At 45.7% G+C, this 14,102-nt stretch overlaps 1 long non-coding RNA gene across 1 annotated transcript in view; it reads left to right on the top strand.

Moving 5' to 3' along the window:
* LOC146425468 (uncharacterized) overlaps positions 1-13,744 on the top strand; it is a 363,886-nt gene extending 350,142 nt beyond the window's left edge. The window contains exon 3 of the long non-coding RNA XR_014846587.1: positions 13,474-13,744. This is a non-coding gene — a long non-coding RNA (uncharacterized LOC146425468). The remainder of the gene's footprint in view (positions 1-13,473) is intronic.
* Positions 13,745-14,102: the final 358 nt, after the last annotated feature.

Below are 14,102 nucleotides of genomic sequence, written 5' to 3'. Positions count from 1 at the left end.
CGGTGGAAAGCGTGGAGTTCACAGCATGACGGACGCCATTCACGGTGCTTTCAAACCAGAGGCTGCTCTCGAAGGTGATGTTTCTTATCAAGGCGTCCATATCCTGCAGCCTCTGGTGGATGCTACGGCTCCTGGAGGATAGGTTGAAGCAGCAGAGCCCCTCAAACTGTTGACAGCCATGTCCATGCGCAAGGAGCAAAAAATCAATGGATACACATTTGCTCCTTGTTCATGGCACGGGCTGAAGTCACCCAGACGTTGGAGCCAGGCTGCCTCACAACCCACGGTTGGACTGGGACGATGGTCAAGAGGAGGAGGAAAAGGTGCGCGAGGGTGACGGTGCGCATCTTGGCCACTGAATGTGGAGATAAACAAAACAGCATTAACATAAGAAACACGTGTTGGGGTAGTGAGACTCTGAGCTTTTGCCCCCTTCCACCAGCACAGGCGCCTGTCTGTAGCCTCCGGGGCTGAAGGCTGAACTCTTAATTCAAATTCAAATTGTAGGTAACAGCTCTGGCCTGATAGCTTATCAGCTAAGCATGCATTTGAAACCAGCACAGAAACCGCTGAATCATCCCATGAAAGACTGTCACCTTGGAGGAGGCTTTGTGGGTCTCCAAAGACCACCAGGATATACGGAGCATGCGTGGTGCACATGCTAATGATATTAATGACTTCCGAGAAATGATTTGTATAACCACTCCTATCCTGAAGAATGTAATTAATATTCATGATTTTACCTATAACTGTGTCTTTGGGGTACTGAGGTATGTGTGTTTGGTGGAAACAATCCCCACACATCCGGTGCACCGAATAAAGCAAATACCCACTTCTCTGACTTGGTCTCTGAAGTGTCTCTGAGCTCGATTGGGGCGAATCAGTAGGAGGAGGAGGGAGGACGGAAAGGCCATAGGGAAGAGGGGGAAGGGAAGTGGAAGGCTGGTTCAGGGAACTGCGGGATGGACTCTTGGTGGCTCAGACGCTCTGCTTGCGAGTATGCGATCGGAGGCGGCGAGGTGAGGAAGGTGGAGTCTCCGCCTTCTTCTTGCGGCGCCAGTGGGCCGATGTCACGTCCTTTGGCTCCGGTCTCGGGGAGAGTGGCCCTGCTTTAAGGAATGGCTTAACAAATTTAGCTGGGACCCACCGTGGCCCTTCAGAGGTGGAGACGCAGCAATAGCCACGCCCCCAGATGACGAGAGGGAAGGGGCCAACGATCTTTAGGGAGTCCGGTTCCTTGATCAGGACAAGGGGGTGCTCCTTCAGCTTGGCTCGCGTGTGGTTGGCAAAGTGGCGAACCACTGGGGGGTCTGGCTCCTTATCGGAGCAATTGAGAAAATTTAGAGTAAAAAGAGCCCTGGCGAGCCGATTTGCCGGGGTCTCTGTTTCTGGCCCCCCCTTTTGCTGCTGAAGCACCCTCTTGAGGGACCGATGGGCCCTTTCCACCAGGGCCTGACCCGTGGCTGAGTGGGGAATCCCGGTGGTGTGGGAAATGCCCCACTGGAGGAAAAATTTCCTCACTGGTCCAGAGGTGTAACATGGACCGTTGTCCGTCTTAACCTCTTTAGGAATGCCCAGGACGGCGAAGGCCTGCAGGAAGTGCGAAATCGCATCCTTCGCCATTTCCCCCGAATGTGCGGTGGCAAAGATCGCGCCTGAAAAGGTGTCTACGCTCACGTGTACATATTTTAGTCGGCCGAATTCAGGCACGTGCGTGACATCTGACTGCCAAAGCTCCCCACTATTAAGCCCTCTGGGGTTGATTCCAGACCCCATGGATGTAATCTGGAGGGGTTGACAATGGGGACAGGCCGCCACAATGGCCTTGGCTTGGTCCATTGTTAACTCAAACATTCGCCTCAAGGCCGGGACATTTTGGTGAAAGAGTGCATGGCTCAGCGATGCCTGCTGGAATCGATCAGGCACGTTGGCAACATGCACGGGCGCAGCGAGCGCGTCTGCCACCCTATTCCCTTCCGTGATTGGACCCGGAAGGTCAGTGTGTGAGCGCACATGCATCACGTAGAAGGGTTGGTCACGGTGGGAAATGGCTGTCTTGAGCCTCTTGACCAAGCAATTAATTTTTGGGTTGGACGAGCCGGACAGCCAACTGTCCTCAGCCCTTGAAACAATCCCCGCTACATAGGCCGAATCAGTGACCAGATTGAAGGGTCCCGGAAAGCGCTCAAATGCTCTGACGGCGGCTGCGAGCTCGGCCACCTGGGCGGACCCAGAAACGATCTCGACATTGCAATCCCACTGCTCTGTCGAGGGGTTCCACCAGGCGATCACCGATTTTCCTGATGTGCCCGAGCCGTCAGTGAAAAGTGTCGGAGCACTGAGGGGTTTCCGACTTTGGACCCGGTCAAGAACAATTTTTAGTTCAGATATTGCGAATATCTTATGTTTTGGAAACCAGGTAACAACCTGGCCGGGAAACGATTCAAGTGCTAGCTGCATCTCCTCACTCTTTAGCAAGGCGAATTCGAATGATTTTGTGTCGAATGGAACGTGGATGTATGCGAACTCACGTCCTGCTAGGGTGGACAGGCGGGACCTCGCTCGTCTAACAAGCTGCGCCGTTTTGTCCAGTGGCGAAACTAAAACTTTGGGGGATGAGATAGGCAGGAAGACTCACTCAATAATGAGCAGTCGGTTCTCCATGTCTTTCAGGTCCCATTGAAAGATGAGCCCGTGCAGGTGGGGCATTTTACTGAGGATGGCCAAATTAAAGGGCAATTTGGGGTCGCATCGGTGAGCGCGACATGTTTTCAGGGCGTTCTGTACCTTTCTGATGGATTCCCGCGCTTCCGGGGTCAATGTCCTTGGGGAGGTCAGGTCGCGATCTCCACACAGGAGGGAAAACAGCGGGACCAGGTCTTCCGAGGAGATGCCGATCAGGGGCCGAATCCAGTTGATGGCACCACAGAGCTGGTGCATTTCCTGCAGGTTAGATGGATTGTCAATAATTTTGATCGGCAAGGGTGTTATTGTTTGCTCCTCAATTTTCGCTCCCAGGTATCTCCATGGCGCCGTCACCTGTACCTTGGAGGGTTGGATCTCAAACCCTTCGCTCTCTAGGGCCCCCACGACTCTAGAGAGTGCTGTCCGCAAGATGGCTTCGGTTGGTGAACAGACCAATACATCATCCATATAATGGACGATGATTGACTCACCCGTGACCTCTCGCACTGGTGCGAGAATGCTGTCCACATACCACTGGCAAATGGTGGGGGAGTTTTTCATCCCTTGCGGGAGCACTCGCCAGTGATAGCGGCGCATTGGGTGTTCCCTGTTGGTGGAGGGAACTGAAAAGGCGAACCTGGGCGCATCGTCTGGGTGCAGGGGGATCTGGAAGAAGCAGTCCTTTATGTCCACCACTGCAATCTTCCAGTCCCGCGGGAGCATTGAAGGCGATGGCAACCCGGGTTGGAGAGGCCCCATGTCCTCAATGACTTCGTTTATTTTTCGGAGGTCATGGAGGAGCCTCCATTTGGTCCCTCCCACCTTCTTGATAACGAAGACGGGCGAGTTCCATGGACTGGTCGAGGGCACGATGTGCCCCTTTTCCAGTTGCTCTTCCACGAGCTCCTCGAGCGCTCTTAATTTTTGGATGGGCAACGGCCACTGGTCGACCCAGACAGGTTTATCAGTGAGCCAATTCAATGGCTGGGTCGGGCGCTCACCAGTGACCCCAATCAAAAATCCCGAGCCCGAGCCAATTCGACTCGGGCACCCCATTGGGGCATAGTGTCTCTCCCCCACAGGTTGAATCCCGAGTTAATGATGAATGGCCGCACGGTGGCGATGCGACCCTCGGGGCCTTCAATTAGAACGGGGATGGAACTCCGCTCCGCAGGAGTATATCCTCCCACACCTTTCAACGACTGAGTCACAGGCTCCTTGGCCCATGCCGACGGCCAACTCGCCGAGGAGATGACCGTGACATCCGCACCAGTGTCAATCATGCCAGTAAGGGAGATGTTGCTTCCCTTCTGGGAAAGGCCACAAGTAAGCATTGGACTGTCCTTACCAACCGCCTCGGACCAGGCAACCAGCGGTCGTTCCGTGAGGATAGCATGGAACGGGATGACCTTGATCCTGGCCACGACCTGATTCCTAGAGAGGATAAGAGGGGGGTCGGCAACTTCAACCTGGAGTGGAAAGAACCCCTCTGCATCCACTCTGATCAGGGAAGGGATGAGGGCTGGGGTCGCGGCCACACCAGGCGGAGAGAACAAAGGGAGGGGGTTTTTAGGGGGAAATACGGGGTTTCCCGGGGAGGAACAACAGGGGCGGAGCCAACAGGGCTCCGGGACAACATGAGGGACAAGCGGGGGAGCAAATGAAATATAAGTAGGGAGGGGATTACAAGCAACTCATGGGGGAAGCCCGGCAACAGAACATTCTAGTGAGGGCAAGCAGCGGGGGCGGTGCTAGGGGCGGGGAAGCGGACTTTAAACCAATAAACTTAGGAAAAACTTTCCAGGGGAGGGAGAGAGCGGTTTACGGCCCGGCCTCCTCCGAGTCCCAGGCGATGGCATCCTTGGCAGCGTCCCCGTGGATTACACCGACCGCCGGCCTCGGGGACTCGGGATCCGCAGCATCGGGCCGCCGCACCCCCACACCTTCCGCGTCCGCAGAAGTGAGAAGATGCAACCTATGGCCTACGATGTCATCCGTAGAGGCATCCGTAGCGGGCACTGCTGTCCTGGGGTGAGGGTAATCCTGTGTATTCCCCTATCATTGTTCATATGCTCAGAAAATGTGGTCCTGCAGCTTTAACTGCATTCAGCCAATGGGAGGAGAGCAGGTTGTTTAAAACTCTTCCCCAAGCCTCTCTGCGGGGGAAAGCGAGGCGGAGAATAAGACACTTCTGGGACTGGCTGCTGCGAGTGTTGTCGATGCTGCGAGTTTCTCCCTGGAGTTCCCTCTTCGTCATCTTCCTTTTTGGACCCTTTTCTCCGATTTGCTTTCTCGCCTTGATGCCTGATGGGTTTTTTGTCCTTTTTCATTATACTTTTATACCCTTTTATGTATACTCTTTACCCTTTCCCATTCCTGTACTTTTCACTCCCTATATCTTAGCCCACATGTTTATAACCCTTGTACTCTAGCCTTGTTCAGAATTCTTTGGAGGAGATGAAACAATCTCCACAATCTCAAGAACATGAGGCACCAACCTTGAAAGAGCCCCATCCCTGGGACATGTTTTTATAAACTAAGTTGTAACCTTTTTGGGAGGAGGTAATTTGAATAAGGGGGCAATTACTTCATTTGTTAGGTTTCTTATTGGGAAATTTTAGATAAGTATGCTAATTAGTGAGGTCCATAAAATTATACACTCGTTGTACCCAAGGGCTCTTTTTTCGTCATGGTGCACCTGGAATCCTATTAAACCAAGGTAATACTCTTTTCTTATACTACGTGTCTGCGTCTCAAATTTTTTTACCAGCAATTTTGGGCATCAGCCTGGCAAACCCAAGAAGCCCCAGAGGATGGCAGACGAGAGTCCTCCAGGGAGCTACTGGAGCAACTCCGCCCAGGCCCTGGGGGCTCCTGGAGAGGGGAAACTACATCTGAGGAAAAGGACATTAAAATTCACCAGCTGATTACTCAGGTTCAATAACTCATTTTCCCCTGTTTTCCCCTTCCCCTGTGCTTTGCAGGGCACTCTGTGGGGTTTTTTTAATAAATAGGTTTTTTTTCAAGTTTCATTTAAGAAATTCTGTTGTGAGTGGGGGGAGGGGGTACCAAAGACCTTGGCTTTCGGAAGGCATTTGTTCGAAGCACTCTCCACCTAGAGAAATTTGTCTCTAATCTGAGACAACTGCCTACTGTCGATTACACTGCCTCTGGAAGTGAAGCCAGAAAAAGGAAGGCGCTGCCCGCTGCCGACCGCGCTGCCTCTGGAGGTGGTACCGGAAGTTGGGCCAGGCAGCTGGGGACATGCCCCACCACTGGCCACACCATCTCTAAAAGTAGGGCCAAAAGTGAGGCCAAGCTGCTAGGGACACACCCCAAAGCCGGACGTATCGCCTCTAAGAGTAGGGCAGGGCAGCTGAGGGCACGGCCTGCCACCAGTTGTCCCGCCTCTGAGAGTGGAACAGGGGGGTGGACCCCCTGTCACTCTCGAAAGCAACAACTCACAGCTTAATCTCCATAACAACACCATTCGCTCCGGAACAGGCTCAAGAAATTACCTGCCGCCCTACCACAGTGGAGTGAGGGGGGCCAGGGCTGCCCGGTCAGCCTGTGCTGGCAACACCCACCCAGACAGTGACAGATTCAACAGAAACAAACAGTGGTATAAATTCAAATAACTCTTCTGAAGAAAAAAATCAAGAGACAGGAACTAGACGAAAAAAAGTAAAACAGCAAAAAAGGCCATGAATAAACATAACCACATAGCAAAGAAAACAAAAGCTAAAAAGAAATAAACCGGTTTTACAAACCCCTCTGAGACAGACTGTCGGCAACAAAAGGCCTATATATATAAAAGTCCCATACTCTCTTGTAAAATTAAAACAGTAAAAACCATGGTTGAAAAATATTAAAAAAATCCAGAAAGGGTCGCTAACTTAGTGCAAAAAGTAATTTCCACACAGAACCCTGACTAAAATGACTTGAAAACAATGATAGAAACACTGCTCGATCCCATTAAAAAAGGAATAGTCAATAAAACTATTAAACTTTCTGTAGAAGCACAAATAGCAAGTAGAATGCTTCATGGCACCACTGCTGAAATCTTCCCAACAGATAATCCACACTGAGATCCAATTGTTCTGGACCAGATGGCTAGACTAAAACAATACCAGTATCTCATAGTATATAAATTAAGACATAGTGTCCCTAAAACTTTAAATTAGTCAAAGTTATACAAAATAACACAAAATCTAGATGAATCTCCTACTGAATTTCTAAATAAACTAAGAAAAGCTGCAATCAAACACACAAATCTAAATCCTGAGTCAACTGAAAGAAAAGCACATCTAAGTCTCCTATTTATAAGCCAAGCTGCCAGTAATATAAAGAAAAAACTGCAAAAGCTAGACAGAGCACATGACATGAACAAGTTATTAAATGTAGCCTAGAGAGCATTTAGAGACAAAGATCCTAGTAGCAAAATTAAACAATCCAGTAAAAAAGGTAGCCAAGAAAAGTCATCCAAGAGTACCTCTCCCCCTCTGAACAAAAATCAATGCACCTTTTGTAAGAAAAAAGATATTAAAAAAATAGACTGTCTCGTTAAAAAAGAAATCCTCAGTTCCCCAACTGGCTGTAGAACCGAGATAAAAATCAGATTCAAAATGAAGAAGACCGAAAGCTTCTCCCCCAGCAGAACCTTTGGTTATCACTAAGCTAAAAAAAGACCTACATTGAATTTTTTGTAGATTCCAGAGCAGTGTATTCTGTGTTAAATACTTTAGAAAGAAAACTGAATCAAAATACTGCAAAAGTTATTAAGGCTACGAGAGTAACCGAAACACAGCCTTTCTTCAAACCATTAAAATTCAAACTGAAGAAGCACTAACTCATCAATTTCTTTAAATGCTTAACTCCCCCAAACCATTGCTCGGGAGAAATTTACTGGAAAAATTGGAAGCAAAAATTAAATTTTAAAAAAGGCGGACTGTACAAATCATAATTCCTGAAACTAAATTTGTCAAAGTTGCTGCGTTTTTATGCAAGAAAAATGTAGTGAAATCCCCACTGAAATTGAAAATGCTGTCAATCCAATAGTGTGAGCCAGTGATGTTCCCAAAAAATCCAAATGAGCAGAACCGGAGAGTTTTACACTTAAACCAAGAGCAACACAACTGAGGCAAAAACAATACCTTTAAAATTAAAAAGTCGTAAGAGACTAGCACCTATAATTAAAAAGTTCCTTAAATTTGAGTTGCTAGTAAAATGTGAATCCAAGAACACCACGCCCATCCTGCCAGTAAAAATAACTGATAGCAAAAGTTATAGACTAGTGCAAGATTTAAAGGCAATTAACAAGATCACAGTAGACATACATTCAGTCGTATCGAACCCCTACACCCTTTTGACCACACTGACAAATGAATTAAAGTAGTTCACAGTTTTAGATCTCAAAGATACCTTCTTCTGTATTCCGGTTCATACAGAAAGTCAAGAACTCTTTGCCTTTGAGTAAGAAACCCCTGAAACAAGAAAAAAAGCCCAACCCACCTGGACAGTCTTGCCCCAGAAATTCAAGTACAACCCAACTATATTCAGCCACCAACTGTCAAAAAAACTAGAAGACTGGAAAAAACAAGAACCAAGAAAAGAAGTTCTTCAAAGTGTTAACGACATCTTAATTGCAGCCAAAATGCAAAATGACTGTGTCCAACTCAATGTAAGTCTTCTAAACTATCTGAAATCAAATGAGTATCACATCTCAAAAGAAAAGGCACTAGTCACCAGGGAAACAGTGATTTACTTGAAGCCAAAAATTTTCCATGGCCATCAACAACTCAGTAAAGAACGGAAAAAAAAGCCATCTGTCCTGGATTAATGATAAAACTTTCTCTCCTCCGAGAGCGAAGGGCCCCGACACCCCCTCCCCCACCCACAACAGAACCTCTTAGATGGAAGTGAAGAAAAAACTATTTATTTAACAAAACTACGCAGACTGCCCTGCAAGGCACAGGGGAAGGGGAAAACCAAGGTGAAAAGGAATTGTTCAACCTGATTAAAAAGTCCTTTTCCACAGATGCAGCCCCTCTCCTCCTCACCCCCCCAGGGCCGGGTGGAGCTCCCTGAGAGCTCTGCTGTCCTCTGGCTCTCTTGGGTCTCCAGGTGACAAAGCAGATCGAAGAAAAGGGGTCCAAACGGAGGAAAAAAAAAGAACCGGAACAGAGCTCACTGCTCACTCTGACCACCGTCCAGCGCGCAGTCTCTGCTGAGCGAAGAATCCTCCCCTGAAGCGAGGCTTGGGAAAAGTTTTCAAAACAACCTGCATTTCTCTCTGCGGCTAAATGTAGTTAAAGCAACAGGACCAGAATTTTTCCTTGAGCATATAAGCCAACGATAGGGGATAAAGGATTATCATAACATCACTCCATGACATTCTTCCACAGCCTGACACTGTGAAAGACATAGAAGCCTTCCTTGGAATAATAAGCTAGTGCAGTCTCTGGATTGTGAGCTACAAGTTACTAGTAAAACATCTATATTAAGCCCTTAAAGCAGCTGAAAAAAGAACCATTATATAGACAGAAAGTAAAAAGGCTGCATTCAAACAGCTGAAACATTCCTTAATGTCAGCCCCAGCTTTGGGGCTGCCAGACTTAACCAAACCTTTTGAACTTTTTACATACGAGTGACTGAATGTTACTCTAGGAGTACTGGCACAGCACCTTAGAGACCAACGAAGAACCGTGGCCTATTTTTCAAAACAGCTAGACAATGTTAGCCAAAAGTAGCCTAATTATTTAAAAACCATGACAACAACTGTCCTCCTAATACAGGAAGCCCCCTAAATTCACCCTTGAGCGGCAAATCTTCCTGTATGTACCCCACACAGTGATATCTGCACTAGAACGAAAAAAGGACACTGGTTATGCCCTAACAGAATGCTTAACTACTAATTTGTATTGTTAGAACAAAAGGATGTTACCCTGAAAACAACCTCTATTATTAACCCTACCATGTTTCTGTCCTCCACCTTAATTGATGATGTGCCTGAGCATGACTGTTTGCAGACAATTGAAGAAGTCTATTCCAGCAAACCAGACCTGAAAGACATCCTGCTAGAAAATCCAGATTAAGAACTATTTACAAATGACAACAACTTCATGAAAAAAGTAAGAAAACTACAGGCTACGCAGTAGCTACCATAAATAAAGTAATTAAAGCAAAAGCCTTGCCTTCAGATGTGTCATCACAGAAAGCCAAACTGATTGCGCTTACGAAAGCCCTAGACCTTAGTGAAAAGAAATAGACTTATTCTAAATATGTATTTAGTATTGTCCATGCCCATGAAGCCATCTGCAAAAAGACTGTTGAATGCTCAAAGTAATAAAATCAAACATGCTGAAGTGATCCTCACCCTCTTAAAGAGTATCAAGAAACCTACAAAAGAAACTATCATGCATTGTAAAAGCCACCAAAAAGAAAAAAACACTCCAAAATAAAGAAATCGCTTTGCTGATGAAACAGCATGAAGGATTGCATAAAAAGGCATTCTCGCAGTAATACCACAAAAAGAGATTAATCTGTCAAGGCTCACCCCAAAGTATGATCAGGCAGACCACAAGTTAATTAAGTTCCTCAAAATTGAAATCACAAAAAATAAATGGGCTGTTACACCAGTGAACCAAGTTGTAGTCCCACTCTGATCCTCCAAAAAATAGCTCAGAAAGTGTGGCTAGCACAGACCTTTCCCATGGGAACTCTCTTCTCTCTTTTGCCTGTGTTTTATAAACAAAGATAAAGTTTGGATGTTATTAAAAACAGTGTCTCGAGATTTGGACAGTTCAGGCCTGGCCAATTGGCTCAGGGGGAGGTTTCGGACTGACCAATCTGGGTGACCTTTCAAAAGTCTATATAAGTTGGAATTAAATAATAAAAGACACTTTTTTATGCCACTGAGAACCTGGTCCTCTTTACTCTGCTAGTGGCTCGACAGCGACAAGAAAGAACATGAAAGCACACATTTTGAAGTTGAAAATATTTTGAAACAGCTGAAAAAAGTAGTAATAAATTAAAAAATTAGTGACATTGCACAATCAGTAGTAAGCAAGTGTAAAATCTGCTGTAAAATCAACCCTAATAGGAAAAAAAGGTTTTATTAGAAGTAACAAACCCAAGAAATCTTCCTAGAAATTACTAGCAGGTAAATTTTCCTAAGTTACCACGCAAAGAAAAATACAGACACATATTAGTATTAGTTGACACTTTTAGTGGCTAGCCTGAAGCTTACCCCTGTCGCTCCAATACAGCAAAAGAAGTAGTGAAAGTTTTGCTCAATCATATAATTCCAAAGTCTGGAGTTCCTTTGAGAATGTCATCAGATAAAAGACCACATTTTTTTGCAACAGTAGTCAGAAAAATCAGCAAGATTGTAGAGATTAATTAAGATCTGCATATGCAGACCACAAGCAAGTGGCAAAGACGAACATATAAATAGAACTCTTAAGACCCAAATTAACAAAATTTGTCAAGAGACATCCATGACATGGATTCAGGCCTTGCCTATAGCTTTACTGAAAATCTGAATACAACCGAAGCAGAAAGATAAAATCAGTCCCTACGAAATATTGTATGGCAAGCCATATCAAATCCCGCATGTTCCAAAAAAAATTCATATGAGAGAAAAGCTTAATTGGCAAAAACATCTAATGGCTCTAAACTCCACTTTCAAAAACTCCAGAATAACTCTTGTTATCCAGGCCCATGAGACTGGACACACTTACACATCCCTTTAAACCCAGAAACTGAGTCTATGTTAAGTAGTGAAATAATGGTCCTTTACAAGCCAAATAGAGACAACCATTCCAAGTCCTGCTGAATACCTATACTGCTGTCAAAGTTGCCAGCAAAAGACCCTGGATTCATTACTCCTGAGTTAAAAAACTTCTGCTCCTGAAACAACTAAAAAATAGAGACTGATGAAAACAAAGATAACGTGATTTAAAAAGTTCTTTTCTGTGCTTGTTATCTACACAGTTAGTAACCATAGCTCAAAGTTAAAATCAAAATTTGCATATGGTTTGGGTCCAAAGTACGTCCAAAACTCAAATTTTACATCAAAAAACATTCAAAAATACAGCACACTAAGCTTTGAATATTTCTTCCACATCATCACATAATGTTTACCAAACTGGCCTAAAATTAAAAAACTATTCATAGTAATTGTAATCATAATTTTGCAAAATTCCCGACTGTGTAAAATGTTATTTACTGTTAGACATTTACTATTATTAAATATATACATATATATTGCTGTTAAATGCATACTATTAGTGAGTATTTAAAATAAAGACCTGAAAAAGGAGAGGCCTTCTCAGGCCTCTAAAAAAAAAAATTATGCCTTAATATTTTCTAGTTTTTACTCTTCATGTATCTGTAACTTGGTGTAGTTCTGTGCTTCTTATAAAAAACTAAAAATCTCTGTTCCCAGCACCCGTAGCCAAAACAATTGCTTCTGAATAGAAATCCGAGGACATTCGTTGCCCTAGGGCCCAAAAATATGTAAACAGTAAAGTGGGAGGAAGCGGGCCTGGGATGCTGTCTTGGTTTGAAAGACAGGTGTCTGGTAAAGAGGTTGAACCCTCCCTTAGGACAGAAAATGTGATTTCCCCTCCCTCCGAATTATTTTAATTTTGAAATCAAGGGCTTTCAGGCAAAGGTATGGGAAAAGAAATAACAGTTCTTTACTAGTATCTATAAACAAGCAACAACAATAATAGCAACCACAAATAGAACCAGAAACCAATAGCAGATGACTTTTTGAGCTGCCGAGCACTTTCCCGTGTGGTGTAATCACGGTCGCAAGCAGCAGGGGCGCTGTTGAGCTCCCGGTCAGGCAGGACAGGTGCGATGACTGCCGAGCGGCTGCAGGTGGCGCTGCGGTGCAGGGTCAGGTCAGCCTCACGTAGCTGGTAATGGCAGACTGAGAAGCAGGCAGCCAGGCAGCTCAGAGCAGCAAAAGCGGGGCTGCAGGGGCAAGGGGGCTGGCTCTCCCAGGCTAGCCAGCGAGGTAGCAAGGATTCTGCAGTCACGGCAGACGCCGCAGTCTCATGCGGCAAAGCGGGGTGGGCGGCAGGGACAGCCGGACTCCCCAGCAGCTGCTGCGAAAAATGCAGCCGGGAAAACGTGCACTCCCAGTGGGAAAGAGGTTGAATCAAAGCTCATCCAGCCAGGAGGTGAAGACAGAGCACAGTTGGATCTCCTGCGGTCGCAGCCAGAAGCAAAGAGCAGTCCCTTTCCTCCCGGTGTCTGACTGACAAGAGAGCCAGTTCCAACAGCTGGCTGCCTCCTTCCCTTGCCCCACCCAGCACACCCTTTTGTCTCTTACAAAAGACTTGATGGTTCTAATCACCCAGACATTTGTTGCTTAGTAACAGGGATGGAGAAAAAATTCCAATGCCCCCCAACCTCCGACAGATGTTAACATCATCACCTAAAGGTGTGAAGCACGGAATTGACTCCACAACTCAGATAGTTATGAAGTAGGTATGTGTTTATTCCAGCTGGGGTGCATGGGGGGTAGCCCCTCCAAAGACATGCACGCCCTCAGCAGCACTTCACTAAGTTTATATTAGGTTACAGATTACATATGCATAAAGTTAGACAAAGCCCCTATACATATTCAATACCTATCCCCGCTTCGTATTATAATGAGTTCAAAGTTCATTTAAATATGCTCACGCAAGCGCAGTGTCTTCAGATTAATTGTGGGCGAGGGTCCCGATGATTAATTATGACAGGTGTGCATGCTCCCTTGGTCCTTGGTCCTAGTCCAAGCCTGAGAACCAACTCGTACCGGTCCTGGGGTCCAAGGGCGGGATGCTCGGTTACACTTGGTGGTTTCTCTCAATTACTTGGCTCTCCTCTCTTCTTCCTCCCCGGTACCAGGTAGGCACAAATTCATTAAGAAAATAATAAATGGATCGCAGCTGGCATATCTTAGTAAATCATTATACAATCTCTGGCTCTCTAAATCAGTTTAAAAATATTATTGTTACTATTATCTAGCTTCTAGCTCTTTTACATTAGTAATTTCTATTTTACCCTAAATCAGGTGTGATTGGAAAATTAGAGGCCATTATGCTAAGATGACAGAACTTACAAAACATGAAGAGCTTGTGATCTGGTGTCCATTTTTGGGTGTAGCCCGAGGTGACTTTGCTTGCCCAAATGTACCTTGAAGGCCTTGAATAGATTTGTCCAATTTTATTCTCCTAACTTTGTCTTAGCTTCTGTTTCAGGTAGCCTGTTAAAGGCATCAAGGATAAAAAAGAGTCTGTGTCCTCTAGCAATTTGAGAGACCACATGGGAAATGCCCATGACCTCTCCCTTTATTCATAAATAAAGCTACAGGACTCCTTTGTCTCCTTTTTAAACATAAATCTCTGGTGTTTGTGGAT

The sequence above is a fragment of the Lichenostomus cassidix genome, chromosome W, assembly GCF_008360975.1.
Source record: "Lichenostomus cassidix isolate B80296 chromosome W, HeHo_3.0, whole genome shotgun sequence".
Taxonomy (NCBI): Eukaryota; Metazoa; Chordata; class Aves; order Passeriformes; family Meliphagidae; genus Lichenostomus; species Lichenostomus cassidix.
The sequence above is the reverse complement of the archived record's forward strand: the minus strand, read 5'-3'. Positions and strand labels throughout refer to the sequence as shown.